We start from the raw sequence: 11,898 nt of genomic DNA on the forward strand, positions 1-11,898 counted from the left end.
ACTATGTACGCAATTGGATAGTCCTTTAACCAATCAGACCAACGATCCGGGTGACGTACTTTGCAGCGCAAAACGCCAGGCAGGAAACATGTCAACAAATGTGTTGGTTTGGAGCATTGATCAGCATCGAGCGATTTTTGCAGGTTGTGCAAAAAAGCAAAAAAACAAAACAAAACAAAAACCACACACAACAACATGAAAGTGAGTGGTATTTAATTTTACACCCACTCAAGTGACTTTTCGCTAAACTAAAGAAGCCATTGAGCATTGTCAAGAGGTTAAAAGAAATTGGATTGGATTAAACCTGCCAATGGCGCACAAGGTGGATAACGGGCAATTTCCACCAACTGCGGAACGGCTGCGGATCCGCTCCAGAACGGCGGCAGAGTCAAAAGGTTTCCATTAAAGTCAATGTGTGTATTTTCAGTGACTGCGGAACGGCTGCGTTCTGAGTCCGTCCCAGCTCCGGCGATCCGCAGCCCTCCGGAGCAGATACACAGAGCTTCTATTTTTGCCGGATGCTGGAGAGCTCCGCAGCAATTCAGCACAGGGCATCCCGTTATATCGCGCGTCATACATGAATGTGTGAGATCTCGTGGGTCCTCGTCACTTCAGCTGTCAGTCATGGCCGAAGCAAATCCGGACCTGGTGAGTATTGAAGGACGGCGGAACATGGAGCCGACACGCAGTGAAGCCGATCCGGCAGCCGTTCCGCAGTTGGTGGAAATCCGGGCTAAGCCAGTTTGTGATTGGTCCCCGCAAATTTGTAACAGAAGCAGGATAGAAGAATGTGCAGGTTTCCAGCATGAGCTGCAGTGCGAAATCAACGCACCGGCAGATCGGGCTGGGTTTACCCAGTCTAGTCCGTAACAGTAAATTCAGTAATGCAGGTTCTTAAATCTGCTAATTGCTTAATTAACGGTCAGCTGCAAGCAAAGTGCACCTATACCTATACCTAGCCACTGCCTGAGTGAGCAATGTTATAAGGATTTGAAGACACAGTACAAATAGAAACTCATATGAACACTGCAACTTCCTGATTCAAACAAACATCTCTGAGGAACAAAAGGAAGGCAACAAATGGACTGATAGTATAAAAGCAGTTTTATTCAAGTCGTGTGTCCTGTAGCCTGTTCTGATTCAAAGCATGCAGGGGGACGTGTATGTGGTCTCAAACGCATCACCTGAAAGAGGAACAGAAAATGAGCTGGATCATGTTCAACAGAGAATATAGCAGAGCAAAAGCAAGACTAGGATGATGAAAGTGTACTTGTCTGATAGTAGTCATAAACGTTGATGACGGCCGGCTTGAGATTTTCCACTGCAAGAACCTGTTTCAGCTGCAGAGTGTAACTCATGGGGACACCTTTGGGAACCTGCGAGACAGAAAGAATGAACAGCAGCACATACACAGCACTCATGAGGATGGCAGCTAGTGAATATTCCCAGTGTACACTGTCTCACCTCTTTAAGATACACTAGGACACGATCATCTCCAGAATCAACCCGCTTCACTAGCGGGGCGAACGATTGGGGTGAAGAACCAAGCTAAGGGGAAGAAACCAGTGTTTACAAACACAATTACATCTGAAGGAGCTTCAAGCATCTTGAGACTTTCTAAATCATCTTAATCTGCGCGCGTACCGGTGACGCATCTGCTGTGAAGCCCGACAAGAGCTTAATGTCCACTAGAACCATGTTAGTGCTTGCTTTTACGCCGTTGTATCTGAATGAGGGTGATGAAGAACTGGAGGTTTAATCAACAGGATCAAGAAAGCAGCTTCCTTTTCAAAACCATGAGCTGGTTTCAAGACACAAAGTCAAGTCACCTTTATTTATATAGCGCTTTTTACAATACAGATCGTTTCAAAGCAGCTTTACAGAGATAACAGGAAAATAATGCCAATAATGCCACAAAGCCAAAGCTATTCTTACTTCACCGTGAAGTTCAACATGAGATTGGCTCCTAGCGGTTTGCAGTCTCCAGTCACCTTCGCGCCAATGCTCAGCATCCCGTTGGCTTCAATAGGTGTTGGGATGTTGTAGAAACACGCAACCTACAGTATGAGTGCAGAGCAAACAAAACAAGGAGAATTAGGACATGCACAACAGAAACAGAAATAGATGGGGTAAATATACAGACCTGCACAGACACGCAAGTGGATCCTGTTGCTTTAACACTATATTTGCCAGGAACGTTCTTCAGCGGCTTCTCCTGAAACAGCAGCTTGTTGTCTTGATTCACGTTAAAGCTATAAGAGTCTCCTCCTACCACTGGAGACTGTACGGTAACAGTGCTGGAGCCTTTCAAGCTGAACACTTGAGTAGCGTAAACAGACAGGGCATGAAGAGCCACCACCGTGTCCTAAACACAAGCACCAGATTCAAAACTCCACTCTTATAAAAGCTACATTCACACTCTGTCCAAATCTGATTACTTCTGGATCCGATTGGAATCTGATCTAAAATGATTGATGTCCACACTGTGTATCGCAACGGTTCAGATCCGATGTGTGTGTCCATGCAGCTCTTTTGTTTTCCGAATATCTGCAATGGTTTCTATGGCAATGACGTGACGTTGGTAGGAATAAGCCAAATACGACAACATGGAGAGGTTTGCAATAGAGATGTTTTCTTTTAATTTTACAACATGATAATGTGTATCTGTCACGCTGGTCTACTGCGTCTTGTGAGGCAGCGGCAGAACCGTGGGAGGCTGGTATGAGCGGCTTTTTCCCGCGCTGTCATCTCCGTTTTACAAGCATGTCTCTGTAGACCACATGTCTCAAGCTACATCCATCCAAACACCATATGGATGTAGCTTGAAACGGATTTGTAAAAGTCACATTGCATGTGATTTTTTTTGCTAAATCGGATCAGATTTCAATTGAATATGCACAAAAATCGGATTTGGACTGACAGTCTGAACGTAGCCTAGGTGATTGCGCTCATGTTTGGTAGTCGGAGGCACCTGGGTGGAGGAAAAGCCTCCAAAGGGATTCTGCTGGGCCACCAGCCAGTTGACAATGCGGTTAGCATAGCTCAGAGCAGGCTTCGGCTTTACATTGAGAACCGCTAGAAGCACGTAAGAGCTGATCTCCACCGCCAGAGTATCACCAGATGTTGTCTGAGACCAATGGAGCTTAGTGCCTTAGGACGAAAGGGAGAAAGTTGATACCAAAGAACCTGATGGACCAACATCTCAAGAGGCTGGTAAAGCTCACCATTAGAAATTGTAATGTCGTTCAAGGCACTTAAAAGCCATGATCGAGTGGTAGTCTCTCCAGCCAGACTGAAGGTGTAGGCCAGCAGAGCCATGGCATAAGTGTTTCCCAGGTTCCCAACAACAGGCCTCAAGCATGACAGAGCTTTGGTAATGACGGGATCCTGAAAAATCAAAGCAAATAGAATGCAGCCAGAACAGAAAGGTCCTCTGCAAGGAGACTGGAGATGTTTTTACCGTGACAGAGACGCCTTGTTCGAGCAGCGATGAAACAATGTAGGCGGTCATGGTCACGCCGTCGCTAACTCCACCCTAAAACACACCAGCACATTTTATTTAGAAGAACGGTCTCACACTAATTCTATTGGTTAGAGCGTATTTTAAGAAACATGTAATGCACCTTCATGTCGTTGTGGTACAGAGTTCCCTTCTGCATGAAACAGCCATCTGAACCCTGCTTTCTGATCAACCAATCCTTTGCGCTCTGCAGGACACGTGGATCAATGGAAATAAATTGCCTCGCTAGACTAAAGGACCTCAGGACAAAGGCGGTCAACCTGGCAGTGGAGTACAAACTGAACTTACAAACTGCTGGTGCCACAACAGATTATACACAACAGTAGAACAGTGTGAAACTCACCATGCATTCGATTCATCATAACCAAATGTGCTGTATGAACCATCATCATGTCTGTAGTTCAGTTGTCCTTGGTATCCTGATTAGGTCAAAAGCCACATGTAAATTGGTCAGGAAGGGAGTTCCTGACTCAAAATGGGAAGAGCAGGTTTAAACTTCCTTGGAATTTTGTTCCCTACATATTTAGTGGATTTGGTCACCCATACCGCTCTGAAGGTAGCTTGTGGCGGTCTCTCGGATGGCTGCCGTGAGTTGCCCTGTGACGTCCAGGTACAGCAGGATGTAAATATTGGGAGCAAGAATAATCAAATTCTGTTCTCCACAGCCAGATGGCATCTGTAACAACCCATCCAGATTCTTCAGCGCACGACCCATTATGTCGCCTACGAGAGGTCAAGCATAAACCCACATCAGAAACAAAGTTATTCTGCCAAACATCACCTGTCTGTTTCTACTTTAAAATACTAAAAATACTTTACCAAGAACTGAAACTGAGCATCTGGCTGATTCCTGAAGCACGTTTTTTGGAAACATCAGAGTCACGTCTTGAGAAAGAACGTTTCCTAGGGACAGAACAGAATGGATCAGCATTGAGCGCTAGGCTAATGCTTGGCTGCACGGGGAGAATGTGTTTGGGAATCATACCCCTAGTTTCACAAACACAGTTTAAGCCTAATCCCAGACTAAAACGCATGTTTGAGCCGTTTTAACTGAAAGCAATTTACAATGACATATCTTAAAATGAAGTCAGTGCCATTGTTTTGTCTCAAGATGCACATCAGTCATGTTTTTTTTCTAAGGCATGTTTATAAATGCAACTTAAACGTCCTAATAAATGTGAATTGAATTCATTGAACTAAAGCCTAATCCCGGTTTAATTTAAGCCCTGTCTGTGAAACCGGGCCATTGAGTGCAAACAAACCCTTTGGACAGAGTAACCAACTCTGGGTGTTTGTCTTTTCAAGTCCTTCGGGCTATAAAAGCAATAAAACACCACATCAGTAAAGCAGCATGAGCTCCATGATCAAACTCCAGAAGACTGGTTAACACTCACCAGGACAAGTAGACTTCGAGAAACTACATCAATGTGTCCTCTCGTCGGCACTGTCACGACCTCAGTGCCACACCGAGTCCGGGACGGTACAGCTGAAGCATTGACAGTCACATTGACAGCTCCTGCAGTGACAGACAGAAAGTGAGCAACACCTAATACACACTCAATTTAGAGATAGACAGTCCAAAACTGACCGAGAACAGAAGCTGAGAGAACCCATTTGAAGGTCTTTCTCTCATTGGCACAGAGACAGGACAAATATGGATCAGTAAACGACTTAAGAGTGAAGGCCGTGGATGAAGCTGGCGTTACTTTAACCTGCCAATGAAACATCAGGGCACAGAGCAAAGACATGGGAACTTTTCTATACAGATCCATTGTATAAAGGAAAATAAACAATGACACACCATGATGCACTTGGACAGAGAGTTGTAGACCGTGGCCTTCAGATTAAAAGACTCCCCACGGACAATGGAGTATGGCAGGGAGAGCTCCAGGAAGAAGGGCTGGAAGACTGTCAGGACAGCAGGAGGGGCCAGACCAAAACCTGTGGAGGACAGGCAAAACACCTCTGTCTGCCATGTGGTGATGGTGTCAGGAACATTGAGAGGAACTTTTATGGAGCCAGTGTCTCTGAAGGACAGCAGAAGAGAGAAAAAATGAGTAAAAACTGTGGGCAAGTTACTTTCGATGGAACACACAAGATGCTTCACTAACCCCACTTCAACAAGCTGCCAGAGCCATGTTTCTGGAAAGTAACTCCTGACGGTCACTTTAAAAGAGTGCTTGTCTCCAGCACTTTCTGCTTCTGGAGGAGGAGCAGCAGCCGCCGTAGCCAAGTTAACCGCATCAGTTATTTTAAAGGTTAAAGGAGCAGGTGAAGTCACTGAAATAAAAGACAGGACAAGACTTGTTCTTGCTTTCTGCATGCACTTTAGTTCTGAAGCTACAAAGGATCTCAACCGCCCCACTGTTGCATTTATAATAATAAGATTAAAAACACCCAATGTCAATACACAAAGAAAGAGGAATAACCTCCCATAGCTCAAGGACAGTTCACCATATCATGGAGAATGTGTTCAATTAATCCGCATAGACCTACTTTCGGGAATGATGGGTTGAAACTGCTGGCAAAGAAGGGGTTGTAAAGCGAGATTTGTTGCGATCTTCATCCCCACGCTCTGTCAGAGTAACAAGTCAAAACAAAACAGATTAAAGTCAATGACTCAGTATTATTCAGTGACTAGATGGTAATGAATGGTTTTCTACCTTGAAGGCTGCATAGGCAATATCTATAGGAGTATCTCGACGGACTACTTTCCGAACACCTACACACTGTGGTTCATCCTCAATGCTGTCTGGGTAACCTGATAGCAATCTCACCGGGAGCAAGTCAAACACCTGGGACCATGAAACAGAGTTGGTATGTTGCTTGTTTCTGGAAGATTCTTGAAATAAATGCATTTATGTTTGGCATGTTATGTCACCGAGTTTATAATGTTAGGTGTTAAACTAACACTAAAACTGCAGCAATCATAACAGCCACATCATAATAGCATAGGTTTGTCAAATTGATCCATCAGCATTACTCAAATTCTAAAGCTGAACATGAATGTCAATCAAGTCCAACAAGTATTTAAAGCAACATGGATACCATTTTAGGACTCAGACGTCTTCCTGGCTCCAAGATCCAGCTGCTTTGATCTACAACGCTGAGACCACACAGGGATCCTGCTTGAGCAGAGACAGTCAAAACATTTCCCTCACTAGGAACAGCCGTAGTAGGAGAGAAATTCAGAGACACCTGGAACAAGAACCAACACATGCTGTATGACACACTGTTCCCCATTTGAAGCCAAAATATGCTAGTGCACATCCTACCTGTTTTTGTAAACACGATTCAGTGTCAAAAGACTCACTAACAGCAAGTACATTCTCACTGGGCAGAACGCAGTAGACCAGAATCTGAACCACTGGAGCCATTTTGATACTGACAGACAGCTGGAACGACACGGAGCCGCTCGTGACTGTATCAGCAGCTATTGCTGTGACCTTCCAACCTCCATGGAGAACAATAACTCCTCTGGACAAGACCTGACAGAAGACAAACAGGTGCTGGACAAACAGACCAGCAGTCATCGAAATCACTACAAAACTGGTCTCCACTTACCATATAGATAATGTCAGCTTTGGTGCTACCAGCCTCTCCAACAAAAGAATATTTCACCGTCACTGGGAACGCAGCACCACATTTGAGTGGCTGCTCAAGATTCACTATAGTCAGTTCACTAATTGATGGAATATCGGGAGAAACAGGTTGGCGAAGCTGAACAACCCTCGTATCTATAGTGAAGTATGGCAATTTGTAACCATAAATAACTGCTGGAGTCACACTTGCCTGGGGAACAACAAATGGAATAGTTTCATGCGAGAGAGAAGTCTTCATTTCACAAAATTCAAAGAGCAAACCGTACCAGGAGATATAGAGCAGCTTTAGAAAGTTTAGCAGTATTGAGGGAGAACATGGCCAGTCCGTTCTGGTTTGTAGTTAGATTCAACAGCAATTTGTTGGGCCAGCTGTTACTATCCAGGAGATACACAGTTTTGATCGCAATTGGGGTATCATCGTAACGAGACACTGAGATCTATTGGGAAAGATTAGGTTAGGAAAGGGAACCAATGAGAAGGCTTCTACGACAATGGATGAACTTTTACTTGCCTTTCCATTAATCACTGATCCAGGTTCAAAATGATCCGGGAGGTCCAAAAACGTGACCTTGCCGACTTCAAATGTAATGGACACGGTTGCATATTTTGACATAACCACATCTGGGGAAAAAGAAACATACGCACCAAATAATGTTTGTTTTTAGCACTATGCCAGCTTCTGTGGCTATTTTCATGGCAAGAAAAATGTATGGTAAAACTAAATCCGCTGTTTATAATTAATCTTTGCTATTAGCTATTAAACTATTTTGGTTAATTTTGTTAAAAACTTCTTCAAAATGTTTCTCACAGGGTTAAAACCAGCACAATTTAATAAAACATGCTTCAATGATAAAGAGTTTTGACTGAAATAAAATTTTGGTGGATCTAGTCTTAAAAACTTGTGTTATCCTGGAATGGCCTATTCTGCAACCAGCATAAACAATCTGGTTCCATCGGTTTGAGATTTAAAAGAAACACCTTCCAACATTGGGGTTGATTTCATGAAGTTTGTTCATAGTATATAAAACCCATTCTGTTTGCCATTTGTTATTCATATAGAAATTTTAGAAGTATTTTTTTTTAGAAGTCGGTGTTCTCATTTCCTTTGATTCCACAGTGTCCAGGTACCAAACAAAACCAGATATTAAATTGATGACCCTCTAGTTCAAGCAGTTTCGAAAGAATCATTACAAGACATGCTTGGAGACATGACTTTGCATCTGTAATAAGAACATTTCTGTTGCATAGACTATGTAGTCCAATGCCAAAATGATAGCTCAATTTACAGCCAAAGAAAATGCTATGTTCAGGGATGGATATTCCTCTTTCTGATGGTTGATTACAAACGCAGATGATCTTCAGATTTTTACCCATCAGTATATAAAGTGATATGTGATTACGCACCGAATAAACAAGTCAACTTCCTCCAAAAACATGCCGTTGGTTCAGACCAGCCATTAGCTCACCTGTTCCCGCCTCGGTGACGTTCACAGTAACAAAAAACAAATCTTGAAGAACTTTCTCAAATTTGGGGTTGAAAAACGATGATGTATCTAAGGTAAGGGAGGCACAGCCCGTGGCATTCATCTGGTAGCAGAACAGAGATAGGCACATTTAAGTCAAGTCCAAGCAGAAGACAAACCCTTAGTTGTAAGGCAGGACCCACACACCTTAGTGGTTTGATTCAGGCACGGAGGGGTAGCCACAGGAACCACAGAGTATGGAAAAGGATCACGGCATACTTCCACAAATGCTTGACCAAGCACAGGTTGGCCATTTGTGTATCTGGGAAACATCACAAGGAACAAGATCAAGAACTGACCAACCACAAGACAGGAAACATCACAAGGAACAAGATCAAGAACGGACCAACCACAAGACAAGAAAATAAAATGTCACTCACTTGGCACAAGCCTCAACTTTCAGTCCCACATCTGCAACGCTGTACGTCTGTGGTGTGTTTACGGTCAAATCAAACTTGGGCAAAACTAAACCAGAAACAAAACGCTCTAGATCAAGTCCTCAGATCTGCGATTACACATCGTTCACAACGACTTACCATATTTTTTCACCTCAAAACCGTGGGAGACTGTTCCGTCACCAATAAAAGCTTTCAATGTGTACATCCCTATCTGAGCTTCCGGGTTTAACTTGTGAGAAAGTTGCAATATCCACTCCTCCGAGGAAACGTTTGTCCACTGACCAATCCGGTTATTATGATTGTCCTATTAAAACAATTAACAGCTTAGAGCAGGGTTACTCAAACTTGGTCCTGAAGGGCCACTGTCCTGCACAGTTTAGCTCCAACCCTGATCAAACACACTTAGCTGTGAGTTTCTAGTGATCCTGAAGACATTGATTAGCTTGCTCAGGTGTGTTTGATCAGTGTTGGAGCTAAACTGTGCAGGACAGTGGCCCTTCAGGACCGAGTTTGAGAAACCCTGGCTAAGAGAAATACTGCAAACAAAGCAAAAGTGCAAAAAGCAGAGTCAACTTGAACCAGAGTAAATTCTCACCTCCACCACCACCAGATTGTACTGTAAGACACAAAAACAGAATATTAAGCATTTAAAAGCACAAACACACTTGATGACAAAGTCATTGAAAAGGAAAGTGCAAAACTCTGCATGTAGAAATAACCAGCATTAAATTTTCAATTTGTTCATGGTCAGATCACCCAATATGGTGAATGATAAGATCAGGTCTTACCATTTGATCGAGAGGCACAAGTTTGGCATCCATGGTGACGACTCTAAAATTCACTACAAAGACAGCAATAAACATTCACATTAGTTGCATAATGCACTTGAAGGCGATCAGAACTTGTAGCATAATGGACTTTCTATAATATTCAACCATGGGTCATTCACAGCTCACCCGTTTGTCCTGGATTGTAGATGGGTTTGTCTGTTTGGATTAAGGTCAAAGGCATGTATCGTCTGAACATGACTTTCCTTTCTTGGGTCGCTCTGAAGATCCTCCCTTGAACTTCCACCTTTAGCTTCTGCACCGATTCTCTATCTACTTGAGGAGCCTGCAGAGAAACTCAGTTAACATACAACAAACCAGACGAAAAAGCCACATGTGTCTGATGACAGACCTGGAAACTAAAGCAGCGGTGAAACGGCTTCATAAAAACCTCCTGCAAAAGTTGAGTTTTCCTGGTTGTGTCATCAAGCAGAGAAATGGTCATTGTGAGACTCTCTTGGGATTTCAGAAGAGTTATGCATAGTTTGGCGTCTGATCCAGACTCAATCACTGCAGGGAACATCACCATGAATAACCTGTGTAGACATCATGAAGTTTAGGTTCAGAAACCATTTGGAACCAGGGCAGAACATGTACAAATTGGTTGAACATTCACAGAAAGTGGCTGCCACAGGGTTGCGCATCAAAACTAGCCTAATTGGCAATCAAAAATAGCCCAAAGTGAGTGGGTTGGAGGGGGCAGGTGGGGTGGTGTGTTGGAGCGCCGAATTTGTAAGTACATTCAGTTGGTTTTCTGGGTGGAACAAACCTTTAAGCTGCAAGGGGAAAAACCCACAGGAAAACCACAGACTAAGCAAAAACTGGGTTGCGGTCCCATGCGGTCAAAAATAAGAGCACAAGACAGACATTTTGTTCAGAAATACATAAACAATGAGGAACGAGAAACTCCAACAGCACAAAAAAATCCCTTCAACATGACTTATTTTGTTTTTGTTTTTTAAAGGGTTAATGTCAATGAAGTGTTAACCTTAAAGTCCCCCTTTGGTGAAAATCAAGCTTTTAAATGTTGTTTATATGTCTATGTGGTGTTTTTAATATGCTTTAAGACAAACCATGTGTAAATTCACAAGTCAACACCATTGCGGAGTATTTTCTCCTTAAAACTGCAGTGAACCAAAGAGAGTCTCAAAAACACGGTTTGAAATCGCTGGTGTTTCTGACGTCACACTCACAAACTACCTTGTAACCAATCGGATCAACATGTGATCGTCAACGAGTGGATCTCTGAGTTGCCGTGAGTGGGGGCGAGCTAATTTGCATATTAATAGAATCGCGTAGGCTATACTAAATGAGGCATGCCATTTTAAGGAATGGAGAAATTTTTCCAAGGAAAAAAACGGTTAAATGTCATTTTGGTGATCAAAAGTGAGATTTAAGGGATACAATTGACTACAGGGGGACTTTCAGTGCTAATGAACAGTGGTTTGGTGGGTCCTATTCATCCTTTGACCACTAGGTGGCCACAATGTACAACGTGACTAGTGAACTTTACCATACGGTCAAGGATTTAGTACTTCGTTTTGCCATCTTTAAAACTGCATCTGCATAGATTAGGCCCCTTATGTTCACCTCAAAGCCATATACTTACGGCCTTTTCTGTCCATCAACAGCAAAGAGGAAAAGGGCAAAAATAAGCCCTTTCCAAAAACAAATCTCCCTCACAGCCATAGAGCAATCATCCAAGACTAGAGAGAAATCGAGCGTACGTCTCTTTAAAAAATGAATCCTGCAACACTTCTGTTAAGATCCACGCCGTTCAATTACTCTACAGCTCCTCTCAATCAGCTGCACTGATTCAAGCTTTAATGAAACGCTTTTATTAATTCAGAACAGGTTGATTTAACACTTTATCTTCAGGCAATCGGAACATCTTGGGCAGAGCACCGGTAATTAATCACAGGGTTGCCAACTCACGCATTTGACGTGAATCAGAAACACAGCTTTTACTCTGCCCGACAAAAAATCTAATTGACAATCTACATTAATTGTTATTCTTTTAAAAAAAAA

General features: G+C 43.0%; 1 pseudogene across 1 annotated transcript; it reads right to left on the reverse strand.

The window, feature by feature from the left end:
• Positions 1–1,086: 1,086 nt before the first annotated feature.
• LOC309482653 (alpha-2-macroglobulin-like) lies at positions 1,087–11,670 on the reverse strand (annotated as a pseudogene). The gene is made up of 33 exons (XR_014211694.1): positions 11,480–11,670; positions 10,223–10,406; positions 10,000–10,156; positions 9,832–9,884; positions 9,639–9,659; positions 9,182–9,347; positions 9,026–9,110; positions 8,793–8,907; positions 8,589–8,709; positions 7,389–7,743; positions 7,085–7,312; positions 6,796–7,008; positions 6,569–6,718; positions 6,184–6,315; positions 6,017–6,095; positions 5,632–5,800; positions 5,322–5,547; positions 5,109–5,232; positions 4,915–5,036; positions 4,783–4,834; positions 4,340–4,423; positions 4,067–4,243; positions 3,864–3,939; positions 3,624–3,780; positions 3,461–3,535; positions 3,225–3,387; positions 2,972–3,150; positions 2,144–2,365; positions 1,936–2,057; positions 1,645–1,726; positions 1,465–1,548; positions 1,271–1,376; positions 1,087–1,184 (listed from the first exon to the last, which is right to left on the reverse strand). The product of XR_014211694.1 is annotated as an alpha-2-macroglobulin-like (transcript).
• Positions 11,671–11,898: the final 228 nt, after the last annotated feature.

The sequence above is a fragment of the Leuciscus leuciscus genome, assembly GCF_965113295.1.
Source record: "Leuciscus leuciscus genome assembly, chromosome: 19".
In the NCBI taxonomy this organism is placed as follows: Eukaryota; Metazoa; Chordata; class Actinopteri; order Cypriniformes; family Leuciscidae; genus Leuciscus; species Leuciscus leuciscus.